This window comes from Coturnix japonica, chromosome 8, assembly GCF_001577835.2.
Source record: "Coturnix japonica isolate 7356 chromosome 8, Coturnix japonica 2.1, whole genome shotgun sequence".
In the NCBI taxonomy this organism is placed as follows: Eukaryota; Metazoa; Chordata; class Aves; order Galliformes; family Phasianidae; genus Coturnix; species Coturnix japonica.
Window position 1 is genome coordinate 11,114,353 of NC_029523.1, and position 16,034 is coordinate 11,130,386.

General features: G+C 39.2%; 1 protein-coding gene across 3 annotated transcripts in view; it reads left to right on the forward strand.

Annotated features, from left to right (window-relative positions):
* DPYD (dihydropyrimidine dehydrogenase) overlaps positions 1–16,034 on the forward strand; it is a 319,673-nt gene that overhangs the window by 291,476 nt on the left and 12,163 nt on the right. The window lies entirely within an intron of this gene.

Here is a 16,034-nt window from a genome sequence, read left to right on the forward strand (position 1 = left end):
TAGACTGAGACTCTTAGACAAGTATTAAAGCGAGGGAGAAAGGGAGAGAGTAGTGATTATGGCAGTATGTGAGTGGGCACAAACAACGGACAGATGGACATAAAAATGAGCTATATTGGGAGTTTGTGAAAATTGCACTGGGAAAAAGAGCTCTCACAGCCTGAGGCTCCAAAATCAAGAAAACCAGTGAGAATTTTTAGAAGTGTTACAGAAATATCTGCTATCTGAAATAAAATAGAATTCGATGTAATGTAGTATATGTGTGACTAATTCACATATTTATGTATGATGTGACTTATCCAAGGATGGATAGGCTATAAAAACTATAGCTCACTACCATTCTAAATGGAATAAGGCAGCTAACCCCTGAATTCATTGTGTCCTAATGGATGAATTCAGTTTGTAAGTAAGAGTAGGACAAAGTTGCAGTAATTCAAATGAGAGTCCTCAGAAGCTATTTTTACATTACGAAGCTGTGCAGACAAATAGGAATGGAGTCGCAGAATGAAATAGATGCTGCTACAGACTGATGTCCATACAACATGTGTTTCAGAGGGGTTTTACTGTGTTCCAGCTCTAGTCTGGCCTTGTGAGCTAAATGCCCATTAGCAGCTGGAACTCATTTTAGGTGTGCTGCTGCAGCACACATTCAGGTTTCATTTAATCCAAAATAAAACCCAAGTTTGTGCTCTCTGAGACTGCTCTGCAGTGAGAACCAAAGCACAGTATGTGGGGATAATCAGGACATTCCCTTCAGAAGTGTACACCTGATTTAAACTGAACCACTAATGTGGTGGCTCCTGGAGAGCTCATGCAGCAGTACCACAGTGATGCAGAGCTAACGTGTGCAATTAGTGAGCAAGCTGAGGCCAGCCAGCAGCGGAGCAGAGACAGGAGCTGTTAACCACAGAAAAGAAAACGTTTGCTTAGAACAGGAAAGATGTTGTGCAAGCATAAATGCATTAGCACAAAGTGAAGAAGGGATGCCTATTCTTCTGTTAGTAGTGGTTTTGCATATAGAATTCTATGGGATGGTAAGAAAATTGTTCCACCAAAGCTCACTCACAATAGCAAAATAAACAAATAAAAATGTATCATAGGGAAAAAAAAATAGATTCAGAAAATGTACTTCTGAACATATCTGGCTTTGATGCACCACAGAACAGTAAAAAACAACATTTTGGTGCTATTTGCACAAGCGTGAACTTTAAACTGAGAACAGCAACACAAAAACAGAAGAGACAGAGTGCCAGTTGGCCAGTTGAACATCTGTAAATGTTAGATAACAGAGACTGTGTGGGTCTTCTGTGAGGGTCTACAACTGCAGAAAAACAAATACAGATTACCATTATGCAATAGAACAACCAACCATAGGACAGTGTAAATTACAAGAACAAAACCAAAGAGAAGAGGACACATTTAAAAAAGTACCAGGAACTAGTAATACACTAATACAGTGCTTTTAACTAAATCAAGTAAATGAATGAACTATTTGGCCAAACTGGGGCAAGAAATTCATAAAAGTCACAATCAAAAAGCCAGAAAACTTTAATGGGTAGTAAGCTGCAGGTTTCCTGAAGCAGTGTCTGCATGGTGTTTTAAAGGTCTAGAACATCCTGCAGGCATAGAAGAGCTAGAAATTGATGTAGCCAGTAGAGGTTTAGCTTAATAGAACATCCTTCATGCTTGGAGAGAGTAGTAAGTAAGGAGAATGTAAGTCTCATTGCTGAGGTTTTCCAGAGCTGCAGGTGACATGGGAGGCAAGCCAGCTATAAAGAGAGGAGCATGTGCATATTCGTAAGCAATTCAAGCAAGGTATTATATAGACCTGCAGGCTACCACTCACAAAAATAGAAGTAGTGTCAGTTTCTAATGCAAAACTGAAATATTTGCAAATGTATTAGATATAAGAATTAAAGAAAGTATCTACCTCAGAACTTCTTAAGCATCCTTTGGGGGCAATGCGGGTGGAAGAAAAAGTAATCTGAGATCAAACCTGCTGTAAAAAATACCATGAATATAAGCAAGAAGAGCAAAAGGGGCTTATTGAGATTGCTGCCATAGCTGTGTAGATGCAGAAACAGAACAGCAAAAGCTGTAGCTGATCATGATTACAATCTCATCTATCTGCTTGAAATGACCAAGGCAATAAATCTAAAATGAAATAAAATGAGATGAAATTGCATTTGACTCCTGGAGCACTGGGATAATTGCTGACCTCCCAAAGGCTATTACCTAGCTCCTAAAAAGTAAAAACCATGCAGGATAGACCCGCACCTGAAAATGGATAAGTCAGTTTGAAGATTAGTAGGATTCATAAACCATCTCACAGAACTATTCCAAGCTTTTCAGATCCGTACAATCTCCTGAGGTGATTACTAAACAAAACCACACCATGAATATAACCACTGTAATTCCCTGCAGTCTTCTCACATATAGCGGAGTTGTACAAAATATCCCACAGCGCAGCTTTGCAGCATGCAAATGCTGAGGCCATTTTATCACAGGATGCAGGGTGCTAGAGGCACTGCTGTTTGAGGGAGGCATGAACAGAAACAGTACTGCTGAACAAGAATGTCAGATCTTCAAAGTAATAGAAACAGAGAAAACAAGTAAATTCAGCATAAGTACTATTTAAGCCAGGTATTTGTCAGTTTGAGGCAGGAGCTGTGAAGAACCCTGCTAGAATGAAGCAAAGATTTAGCTTATGCTTATTGATCTTTCATGTTGGCCATATTTGCGAAGGGAAGTCCCATCAGCCTCCTGGAATGCTGCAACACCAGAGGTAAAAAGTCTACAATATGCTACAGCACCTAGATCACTGAACACAAATGCCATTGTGCATCTGCCACAGCTGTGCTAGGACAGAATCCTCCATTGACAAGCATGACTGTATACTGGGGAGCATCAAGCTGTGCATTACTTTTGGAGAAACATAGGCTTAACGGAAGGGAAGGGCATAAAGACTCATTACACTCTCAATAGATTCTGAGGAAAAGTAGGGCAATTGACTTTCAAACAGCAAATCTCAGAACCTGACCTTATCTGTATCAGTCAGACTTCTGTGGCTTGATAGACATCTTGCAACAGTCCCTGCAGAAGAGAAGAGGCTAACCCCCAGCTCACTACAACCTCCCTTCAGGTAGTTATAGAGAGCAATTAGGTTTCCTCTTTTCCAGACTGAATAATTCCAGCTTCTTCAACTGCTCTTCATAATGCCTGTGCTTCAGGCCCCTCACCAGCTTTGTTACCCATCTTTGAACATGCTCCAGGGCCTCGATGTCTTTCTTGCACCGAGGGTCCCAAAACTGGGCAAGGTGTTCAAGGTGCAGCTTCCCCAGTGCTGAGCACAGGGGGAAAATAACTTCCCTGTTCCTGCTGGCATTGCAGTTTCTGATGCAAGCCAGGATGCTATTGGCCTTCCTGGCCACCTGGGCACACTGCTGGCTAATGTTCAGCTGAGTATCAATCAATGCCCCCATATCATCATCACCTTGCAGCAAGTTAAATGATAAAACTGAGTTGAAAACTGAAATTGCCAAGTCTCTTCAAGAAATCAGCAAAGAACAAGACATCTCCAGTAAAAAAACAATGGTACTCACAGTGACCTGATGCTGTACCGATGTCAGTACATGTGTATACTTCAGTACCTAATGCCTCAAGAAGCACTGCAGCTGGCAGTGGTGAAGGGAATAACAAAATAAGAAAGGAAATCCAGAGGCGAACAGCCACCAAGAAACAAGGACTCTGCTGATACCTAACATTTCCCTGAAGATAAATCATGGACTTGAGCACAAGCCACCCACGCTGAAGAAACCTTTTAATTTGTCTAAAGTAGGAGTGGGTGAACATAATTTCTAGTGTCACCCCTTAAGCCTGCACACGATGAGCAGGAGGCCAAGGAAATGGATAAGGTGGCAGTTTCTTTACCAGGGCTTGGCAGCAGAATGGAACAAACTGATGAACAACCCATTGAAAATCTTTATAGCTGACTTGTGAAACTCCACGCTGCTCCAACAGCTGTGTGAGAGGCAGGCTGTGCAGAAAAAATGCCCACCCACACTTTATGCTCCTAGCAAGTCACATTTGTTGCAGTATTGATGGTGACAGACTAATCCTCTAACCCAAGTTGCCAAGTAAGTTGAGTTCTGTTTTTTTTCCTTGTAAAAGGTACTAAGTTCTGTTTGTGATGTTTCCCAGGTTAAGGATGGAGAGTGGTTTTATTCCTATTTAATGATGCCATCTCAGCTGAATGTAGCTGAGGAATGTCACAACAGTGAGCTCTCTTAGTCCTGCATCAACGTATTTGTGTGCAGAAAATTTAGAGAACTCCACTTCAAAATAAGAGGCTGAATAAAAATAATCCATCTGTAGAAAGAGTAAAGGTTGGAGTGAGGTACCTTCTCTCTCTCTCCCTCTTCTGACATTTGAGCTCAAGTTTGTCTGAGTCTGCAGATAGCCTGAAATGGTGGCTGAGGAGCACAAGCCACTCCATTGGGTCACACTGGAGCAGGCAGTGCCTGAGGTGGCTGTGGTAGCACAGGATATGTATGGGACAGGGTGCTGCTACTGTCCAGCAGAGCCCCACCAGCCATCATCTTGTCACCTACTCTAGGGAGCCTACTTTAGCAGGGGGCTTAAACTAGTTGATCTCCAGAGGCCCCTTCCAGCCTTATGACTCCTTCACAGCCTTCTCCTTCTCCCCTTCCCTATTGGCAGGTGCTCCAGGCATTTCCCATGGCCAAAGAGCATGGGAAGGCCACCCATGAGGTTTACCACCTTGTGCATCTCCCTGCCCACCCCACTCCTGGCACACCCCCAGTAATAGGAAGCAGTTTGCCCTGCTGTGCTGTATGGTTCATCAAAGTGATCTTAACAAAAAGAGAGATGTTTGAGAGTAAACTTATTGCTCATGCAAGGTCATTCACTGCATGTTCTCTGGAGATGGGAAATGTTTCTATCCTGCTGGAGGAGAAGCAACAAATCTCCTGTGTGGTGACCTCACCTGCCTTGCAAGCCTGAGACTAAAGCTCTCCTAGGAGCTTTATCCATCAGAATACACAACACCTCTATAAAATACAGAGGGAGAAATGCAGGCACACAGAAGACACAGATTATCTATAATAATATAAATTATGTCATCTGTGACCTTTATAGCAGAGTCTTGTTGTAGGCAGCATTAACGTACAGAAGTTGCACTAGGAAAATTTTGTTTCCCTTTCTGTCTTCTTGTAGAAATAGCTGTCCATTATAGTTTTGAGTTGTAGATTGGATACTGTAAACATCTGGCATAACTTTTGGAAGGTAGATTACATCAGGAGTATAGAGAATATTATTTTTAGAATTTAAAAGAGAATGTGATGTTAAAATACTCTTTCTGAGTACAGAAGCTCTGTGGGGTTTACATGATGTCAGGTGGAACTGTGTATGCATGTCCGAGAGGAGCGGGCTATGGTCAGCCAGTGGGACTTGGTCCTTCTTCCTCCAGGGATTAACCTCAGATAACTCCCTGAGTGCTTTGGATTCAGACATATGCAAAAGATTTTAGGATGAGGATAGGAGTTTCCTTGTGAGTATAAGTTAGTTACATCATTTGTTGTGTATTACTGATTCTCTTGAGCTGCCGAAAAAATTAAAAAAGGAAAAAAAGAAAAGAAAAGCCCAATGAATACACAGAGCAAGATTATATGTAAAGGAAAGAGTTCTATATATCAGTTGTATGTACATAAGGAACACGTGACCAGTGAAAAAGTGGATGGCATGTTGAAGTAATATGTGTCTGTGGTTATATTTATTAGCAGATTGAAAACCAAATGCATATACTTGCAAGCCTAACTGTGCATACAAATGAGCAAGTCTTGTAGTAACAAGATGCTCAGAACTCATTTTAAGGCTATTACAGTAATTTAAAACAAGTTGGTTTTTAAAAATACAGTGATATATGCCTGTTATATGTATGTATGTCTAATGATTTGCACATTCGATTTTTAAAACTCAAATTCTCCCTCAAATTGTCTTGAGTGAAAATCTAATCAAGTTAGCATTTCAGAATATATGGCTATTGTAATGTCATTTTCTGAATATAATTATACTTTTGATATCACACTTTAGCTGTCATAAAGGCAGATAAACATGCAAGAGAAGCACTGCAGGAGACTTGGACGTTTGATTCTATGAGTACTTTTCTGTTTGCGTAACTTAGGTTTTTGTAGAGCATCTATTTGGTACTTACTGGCATCTTCTCACTGCTTGATTGATGGTGATATGTAAAACCTCACTGTTTAATAAAGATATCACTTTTATAACACATTATTGGTATTTTATTCTGGCAGCAAGTTAGATATAATATTACTTCTAAATAGTTCACCAATTATTAGCAGATCTTCTTTCGAGTTTAAATAACATCATATGGTCAAAATAGTTTATCCTCAGATCCTTTTGGTGGACCATTCCAGTTTTGGAATCTGGATATATTCTGGTTTGTGTATGTATGTGTTGTTGTTCTCATTTTTTAATATCACACAGAAGCTGTTGGATAGTCTCATTCAAGCCAGAACACCCAAACTCCTCATTCAACGTTATCTCTAGCTGATTCAAGTGGACAATCGAGGTGTGGAAGCACTTAATATTAGTGCCAAAACTATTTGTATTATGACTCTTAGGATGAAATTTACTGAGATTAGGTTATAGAGGTGATGATAAAAACCACTGTATTGTTGAGTGAAGGCTTTAAAAGACAGTAGCGGTCTTCTTGGTCTTAACTTCAAGAAGTCACTAGAGCTCATTTATCTGAACTGAATACTTTACATTTAAATTAGGATTTTGTGAAGTAGAGATGGAAGGATTACTGTGTGAGAGATGAATGAGAGAAGGCATTGTAATCTGTGCAGAAGGAGGATAAGTGCTGACAAGAGATGGATTACAATGAAGCTGAAGTGGTAGAAGAAATTATTAGTAATGGTTTGCATTTAATTAATTTGTTAATACAATAATATATGAGTAGCTTTATGATGTGTAATCTACTAGATAAAAGTGGTAGATATATTGAAATGATGCTTTGTTTATAGTAGGCAAGTTGATAATAAATCTGGAGTTTCCATTTAAAATAAGGAAAGAAACAAATCTGTGGTAGTTCCAGCAATGGAACCTACCTCTTTTGCAAGTTTAGCTGTGCTAGCAGAAAGTACTTAACGAGTAAACTTGTAATTAAAATACAGTCAACAGTGGTGAAAATGCCCATTCCTTTATGCCTGGTGACAGCAGTGGTTATTTTACTGATAGACTCAGAGCTTCACAGTGTGGCTTTCAAAATCTGGGGTTCTTCCAAAGGCTGGAAGAAGTAGTACTGGTCACCCCCTCTGCCTGGTCTCCCATTCCCCGGCAGCACATATTTCATAGGCATGACTCATTAAAAGGTATGTTTTTCTACAAACATTCCTGGTGCGAACATAGATTTCCACTGTGTGAGCCGGCAGAGTGTATTCGCTCTCAGGCTGTGTGGTAGCATCAGGTTATTAAAGGAAAATTTTAAGTTTCACATGAGTTGTACAGGCACCTTGGATGCAGTTTCACAGTTCTAGAAGCAGTGCTAGGCTGATTCTGGTACCCAACACAACCAGAATTAGCCAAGTCTGCTAAATACAGCTCCACTCACCTTGCTGGGTCTGCGGCATCTGTGATGGACAGGCCAGTCGGTAGCTACTAACACAGCTGTACAAGCAAGGATATTCTCATGCTTCTCATAGCTGCAAGGAAATACTTCTTTTTTTCCTTCTAATAGTCTGGCTAGACTTCTAAAGCTTCTTTGAAAGGACTCAGAAAAAGGACAGCCATTAGGTACTGCTGGAGTTCAATCTCCTCAGTAAATGTACTACCTGGAGAGGATGGTTAAACCCAAAGGAACAGGTGATTTTGTGTTTTTTTCTGAAAAGCTCAATTACCAGCAGATAAAAATGCCTAGCAGTGGCATTTTTTCAGGTGATCAGGTAATTTACAATATTGGTATAGCATAAGCTGAAAATACAGATATAAACACTGTGGTATATACATACACATGAAAATGCGAATGCTGGGTTGATGTATTTTTATTTCTCTACCTGTAGAAATACAACATCTTATTTGCACCAAGTTTCTCCAGTGCTAAGGCAACTGATACAGATCCACATTTCCTAAACGCATTTGAATAGTTGCATTTTCTCACCTGTCAGATATTTGCTAATAGCCATTGTGCTGACATCTTTGTTACGCTGCTGCTTAGCTGACAGAATTTCATCTGCATAAATGGGTGGAAAGTCCTTTCTTCACATGTCCAACAAACTGGAGACAAAGTGCCTGCCAATGTTTTAATTTCTTTTGCATGTACTGGTTAGAGAGTGAGAAGAATGCTTTCACTCCACAGTGTCATGAATATGGTAATGTATGGAAATCACAGAAAGCAGGTACTTAAGTTAAGCACATACTGTACTACAGGAATCCCTGATGAATTCAAGGCTCTTCTGTTTAGAGAAGATGTTGTTGTCTGTTAAGTGACAGACTGCCAGATGTTCGTGAAGTAGCACAGTAATGTGTATCAGTATCTTTTCTTCAACCCAGAAGGTACCATTTTCCTTATCATCTATGTCATCCTGGCTTCTGATTGTAAATGTCTAAGCTTGCTTCAAATATTAACTCCTTTTTGTTTTATTGATGAATATTTCATGACAGAAAGACTTCAATACATTCATAGACTATAAGCTTTTGCTGCACTATAGTAAGCCCATAATCCTAAAATCTTTTCCTTCACTCAATATAAGCTTCTAAAAACCAGGTGTTTGAGGTAGAACATGAAGAATAATTCTTTGGTGATTGTGAGCTAGTAGAGAAAACCTTGGCAGTGGTAAAGATATGATGAAAGGAGAAATAATTGTTATTTTCAATAATAGTTTTATCAGCACTCTCAAGCATGGTACCATATATCTCAAGGTGAGGTGACAGCAATATGTTTTCCTAGAACGCACATTAACATTGTGCTTAGCTTCAGAATTACTGCAGGGCTGGACATTAGTTCACTCGCTTTAAATAATTATGGCTTAAGGAGTGATCAGAGTAGTTGAGTAACCAAATGTGGTGCTACACACACAGGCTATGTGCAGTAATGACAGATTACTGAGACAGCACTGTTTACAAAGCAAATAAAAGTTCCAAGGAAAAGAATCAATATAACTGAAAGGCAAAGTTTCCCACCCCAGAAATATTCTGTTCTGCCTTTTATTTTGCAAGATGTTTTGCATCATTAAAGTAAAGGCAGTGATGCCAATAATGACTCAGCTCTGAGCACAGAGCAGTGAGAGCACTTTGATACAAGGGCCAAATTTTCTGCAGGCCCAAGATACTCTATACTGACAGAGAGATATGCCCTGTCCTCTCTACAACATGTTGCCTGCCTGTGTGTCATGGGGAGGCCCCTTGTGGGATTCCCAGTGGAGCTTGCCAGTGTGTGTGTATGTGGGCTTGATGTGAAGTCTGCATGCATGTGGATGACCCCTGCATGGCCTAGGCTCTTTCTGTGCAGTGTATGGGAAAGCCCCATCCATTAGAACTGTCTGGCCAACACAGAATAGCATTTAAGAGAATTTAGTTTTGTCTAAAAAAGTAAGAACATCTAAGGGAAAAAGAATCAAAAGCTTCATTTTCTCCTCTAATGTTTCATAAGTTGAACAGTTTATGTGATTAGTGGGAAAAGCTTGTGCAAAATGTTTTCCCCATATATCCGTGAATAAGAATGTGCATGTTATTTACCACATTTGCTGGAACAGAATTCAGCTTTTAGCTTTATTGTTTATCTTTCCAGAAGAAGCTCAAGGTACTTGACATTGTGACAAGATTTTGCTGTTGTTATTATTGCTGTTGTTTGGTACTGGGACTTTGTGTTTCCTAACTCTCTGGAAATCTTAGAGCTATGTTTTGCTGTATTCTCAGAGAGCAAGAAGGCAGATATCACATCAGGACACTTCAACAAAGGTATTTGTAAAGTTGCAAGAGGCTGGAAGTAGATCACTGGAAGGGGAATTGGTATGCAGGGTAAGGTACAGTCAGGGCCACATGTACGTGGCAGGACGTAATAAGGATTTTAGATTTATGCAGACATTTTAAGCACATTTGACTTTGGAAAAAAACAAATCTGAAAGATTCAGAAGCAACTTGAATAGTCATTAAAAGTGAAACTGCTTTCTCTGAAAAACTATATGCATCAAATATAGAAAGTTTTCCATATGAACAAATGGAGGTCACACCTTACTAAAACCTTTGTACTGAGGGCTTATAAAATGACCCATACAAACCTGATTTAAATTCTCATAGCTTCTGGGCAGGGCAGATGTCTACCTTGCTTAAATGTTAATGTTTCCCTTATCTGATTGCCTTTCTGCACCATGCTCCCTGTTTCAGGGGTCCTGCTTCACCTATTACACCCTTCTAAGCCATTCTTTCTTGACTGCAGTTTTCATAATACTCACGGTGTCTGAGGCAGTCACTTGACTGAGAAACCTCCCAGGAGTTCTCCATCTTAGCTTTTACCCACTCAGCTGCTTATTTCCCCAGTTTTTCAAGGCCAGGGAGATGCATACCTGTCAACCCCAGCTTCATTATTCATCTATTTGTATAACTATAGAGTATGTGGGCCTTTGTTTGCTGCACCACTATTGCAAAGAGCATAGAGTATCTCAGTACATCAGTTTGAACTTTCTTTTAGCAATTTAGTTTGTCAGACAGTATTCAGTCTTCATTTCTTGTTCTCATCTAGTTTTCCCATATGCAAGCAGAAACAACTATACTTGAAATATATAAAGAATGTTAAATAAGACAATTTGGCTTCCATTCTACTTGCAGATTTATGAGAGACATCACAGCATCGCTTATAATTTTTTACAAATCAGCTATGCACAAGCGGAATTTAGAGAATGAATGCATACACCTCTTCATACCTTAGGGATACTTCATACATTCAGCACAAGTTTAATGCTATAATGGGATGGAAAATACCATGATAATAGGAGGGTGGCAAAGTCTTCAGATATAGCAAATGTGAATGAGCCCAAATTCAGCAGCTGTGGATACAAAAATGAAGGAAAAAAGCTGCTTATATGCAGAAGGGCTCAGGTACAGAGGGATATCCTGCAAGGTGCCCTTGCCTCCACTGCCAACTCTTAAATATGGTCTGTGAAAGGACAGATCTTGGGTCCAACCCTTCCAGTCACTCAGGTATATTGCATGTAGCTGAGCTCCCCTGCGTTGGCCCTGCCTTCCACCAGGTGCCCAACACTGCTTCTGGCCATGACTTTGGATTTCTGCTACAATTAGTAGTTCTTCAAACTAGAGTGTCCTTTTCTGTGCTTCATCTCATTAGCATATAAGAGCAGGAACTGATGGAGTACTGTAGGAGACTATTGATCACTATTGGTTTAGGATGGTGAATCTCTGTGCTAGCTGAAATCTGTGTTCTCTAACAGCAGTTCTCTAACATCCAGCTCCTTAGCAGGAGACATCTCCTTGGTAAAGAAATAATGACTACAGCATGGGGACATAGCTGGACTTGTCCAGAATAAGGAGAATATCAGTTTTAAAGTTAGGTATAAAGACTTGGTCATCTGAAGCATACTGCACTGTTCACTAGCCTGTTCCACCTCCAGTTCAGTTACACTACTTGCGGGTGCACTCATAAAAATTACAGCTATCTGAAGTGAAAGATGCTCTCCAGTTTTTACCATTAGGAAACAAGCACTTTTTTTAGTTCATAATACGCTCAATTACCTTTAGATTGATCCATGAATAAATTATAATCAAAACAGACTTATTCACCTTAAAGCTCTCCTGGCTTAAGGTTTCATTGTTGATTCATTATGTTGTCAGTTCTCTATTGGCAGAGTAATGCTCTTTTATATCTGGATAGAGACAGTTTTAGTGGAAGATACTGTTATCTCTAAATGAGTAGGATTTAGCTTTTCTGGTGAGAACAAATTCATCAATGATGAATCTCTGGAGAAACTACTGAAACAAAAATCACAATGTTGCTGAAGATTTATACAGTTCATTAGTTAAAAGGCAGCTTTTGGAAGTCTTTAGCAGGGAGGGTTGGATTTTTTCTTTCTTTCTGTAAAGTATTTCAGCATAATATTTCAAGCTTCCAGATTTGTGATAATGCAGTTACAAACAATGAAACAAAACCACTTAATATATTTATTTTGGCTTCATTATTGATGCTATCTTCTCCAATAGAAACACATTAAATTATGGCTATATAGAGACAGATGTATACGAATAATGCAGCTATAGACATCATTGATACAGATATATAAGCAGACAAGAATTATCTAATTACTCTGCTTGTTGCAGTCGTCTAAACGCTTGCTGTGATCCACATATTCATATTGGTTTCTTTTCTATGCAGATGTTGATGTGACAAAGATACCAGTGTACAAAGAATTTAGTGATGTGGAGATATATGGAAAAATAAATAAATTTCAAGACATAGAGCAGAAAGAATTTAAAAAACAAGCAGGGATTTAAAATTACCAAGTTACTTTGCTTGTGCTTTCACTGGGAGTTGTGCCATTAAATCTTCCATGTGCTTTGGAAGATATGCCCCACAATGATTAGAAATGATTTTATTTTAAAATCTCTTAAATATCCATCTCTTAGCAGTTGTTTCAACATCTTCACTTCTGCTATATCTGGTAACTTACTTTGTTAAAATACTGCTTGCCATTTCATATGGTCTTTGTCTCAAAAATACTTGAAACTACAGGTCTGAACAAGAAGTCTCATCAGCCTTCTCTTTATCTGTGCATTACTCATAAGGTGAACCTTCAATAAGTCCTTTCGAAGCTCCTGAGGCTACATTTTCATGTATTATTTATTGTTATAGAAAATATTACTGCTTTTCAGTGTTGTTTGATGAAATCTGGCTTGGCTGCTTGTGCACCACTAGACTCCAAGCACAAAGTAACCAGATCATTTGTATGGGTGCACAGTCGTCTTCTGTTAAGACAGTAGAAGTTCATTGTGCATGCCCAAGATAGGACTAGGATCTAGGTGTTGCATTAATTATTTTACATTCCATTTTATCAATTTTTTTATGGAAATACAGCAATGCAAAGCAAAAACTCAGGTTGGATGTTGGTATTCTAAATAAATTATCACTTCACTTAGTTTGAAAATACACAGTTTTTATATAGTTTAATTCAACATGCATGTTATTACAAAGCATCTGAAGTAATATGGTTATGGTATGATGGGATTGGAGGCTTTTCAAAATGTCTGTGGTATGTAGATTACTCCAAAAGTAATGACTCCTCCATATTTCCATGGAAACTACTGCAGCTACAAAGAGCAAAAAGATGATAATATTTGATAGAACAAATTCTCAGCAACCGAATGCTATTTTTCAACATAGTCGCCACCCTTAACTGTACATTTTCATCACCAATGAACAAAAGCCTGCTTGCAATGCTTATAGGAGTCTACACCAGCAGAGGTGACCCACTGTTTCATAGTTTCTATGACAGAATAATTGCTAAGTAAATGTTACCCATACAGACCATCTTTCATTGCTTTGAAAAGAAGGAGCCCAAATTATATGATAGGTGTAGTGAACAGTGCAGCCAAGACTGGCAACATGCTCCATGGTCTTCAAACTGATTCAGCCCTGACATTATAATGTTGCAAGAGAAAGGTTGTCTTCTTTTCTGGCCTGACTCTGGAAGTTTGAGCCTTCAGCTTAGTCAGCATTGTGATATAGCAGTCAGAGTTGATGATTTGTCTATATTCTAGGAAATCCAGAAGGATCACACCTGTGTGATATTCCAGTGCTGTAGCCATCATTTCCAAGGCACTGAAACCAATATTCAGCTCTGTACACAGTTCCCTGGTCATAATCCACTGATTCATGCAGATGAGCTGATTGAGACACTCTTCATCTTGTGATGTGACAGCTTTGCAAGGTGATCCAGAACATGGCTTGTCTTGCACATTGCTTGACTGCTGCTGAAATACACCACCCACAGTCTCACCGTGCTCACATCCTCTCTCTGATTTCCATAAATATTCTGCAAACGTCAATGAATGTCAGTGGACAGGTAGGAATTCAGTGACACACCTTTATTTCATATGCATTCCATGTCAGGTGCCATTCTGTCAGGCTGCAACTCTGCTGCTATCTGTCAAATGGCAACAAAATGAAATGGAATATTGGTGGGAATCTTCAACCTCTACTGCCATACTGCCAACGTCCACCTCATACATCATGGGCCAACATAATCAAATAGGAGGCATTACTTTCAGAGCAACCCTTGTGCATTCCAGCTAGTGGTCAAATGTAAAAATCTGCTTCTTAGGAAAAGAATTAATTGCCTTTGTCTACCACTCTTTGTTGATATAACAGAGTGGACTGTTTTTCTCTACTTATCCTCAAATCACCTATTTTATTTCAACATGCTCAACATTTGTGTCCATAGAAAGCAAGGGACTGTGTATACATTAAGAGAATAGAAAAATAGAGGCTTTATTCTACAGAGATTTGGATATACTTCCTGAAGTTGATTTTCAATCAGTCATGCAATGAACAACTGTCTTTTTTTAATTTACTACTTCAGTTAAAACCTCAGCATAATTAGCTTTGTTACCTGTTCTGCAGTTCAGTTCCGGGCTAGGCAAGGAAGAGTCCAAATATGCTTTGTCATCAGGTGTGCTTCCTTCTCTAGCCCAAAGTTGTTGGCATCAGCACATACATTATGGAGAGAAAATAGCATGTAGCCAAAATATGTTTCTAATTGATGTAGCCTAGCAGGGATACATGAATGTTTTCTATCAAAGTTTGTATTTTTTTAGATTTCTGTTAAAAGTCTTGAGCTTTTTTTGAAAGATTTTATAAAGAATCCAATCTTTGTGTGTATGTTTTAAAGCTTGTTGTTTAGACTGAAATTAGAAAAGAAAAAAAAAAAATTACTTCTACTCCTTTTCCTTATTTTCCTTTGGTGTATAAGGCCACAATGTTACTGCTGTTTGCAGTAGTATTTAAAAGCTTAATTTAAGCTATGCTAGAGCTTTTTATTTCCAATAACATGAATCACAAATGTATGGCAGCTGCACAGAAAGGCAGGATTTATTGATATCTTTAAGGAAACCCTTGAACATGACATATAGGAACAAAGCTCACATTGAACAGGTGAGAAAAGGAGCCTTATATCATTGGGTAAATTCAGATGATTGTAGCTAGATTTGGGACAGATGGTGTCTGGGATCTGCAGCATCACCTCAGTTTTGGTCTTACATTTACCTAGGTTGAGAGATTGTCCCAGCATACGGCATCCCCAGCCTGCAGCCTGCAGCTGTCCTTTGGAGAGCACCAGGAGACTGCAAGTTCTGGCCTGAAGATGAAAATCTGTTGCAGCCACAGACCAAGTCTGGGAAGCAGGGAAACATTTCAAGGGCCTCCCCTTTGGTCTGCATGCCAGAAACCTAGCAGCTAGGAAAGCTCTTATTTGTCATAACAAGAGGCCTGAGGTCCCATGGTTGGGTATCCTGACTGACAGCTCATTGAGGAATTTGTCCTTCATGGAGCAGTGTATCTTCTTCTGGATTTACTTCATTTAAAAAAATAATAATTTCTAAATTTTTAAATAATTCTGTTTTTTAAATTCACATTGAAATTCCCTCTTTAAAAATTGATAACCAACAGCAGTGCTCTAACTTGTTTGATATGCTCTTTGAGGTTGTATTATTAGTGTGAATTAATGCTAGCAACTACTGAGGCTGTGTTTCCCCTGTTCCTACCTGCTAGTTTCTGCAGTACTGCAGTAGCTTCTGAACAGGCTTCAGCCAGATGGACAAAATATTTACTGCAGTCTGAGGAACTAGTTTCAGGGCAGGAAGGGCACAATCTGCGGCATCAAAAATGCAACAAAATGCAGCAAGAATCCATGTTTTCTGCCATTATTTATTCACCTGAATCAAATCTGTGATTGTTGCCTGCTAGATTTCACTGTATTTGTGCTGTGCCA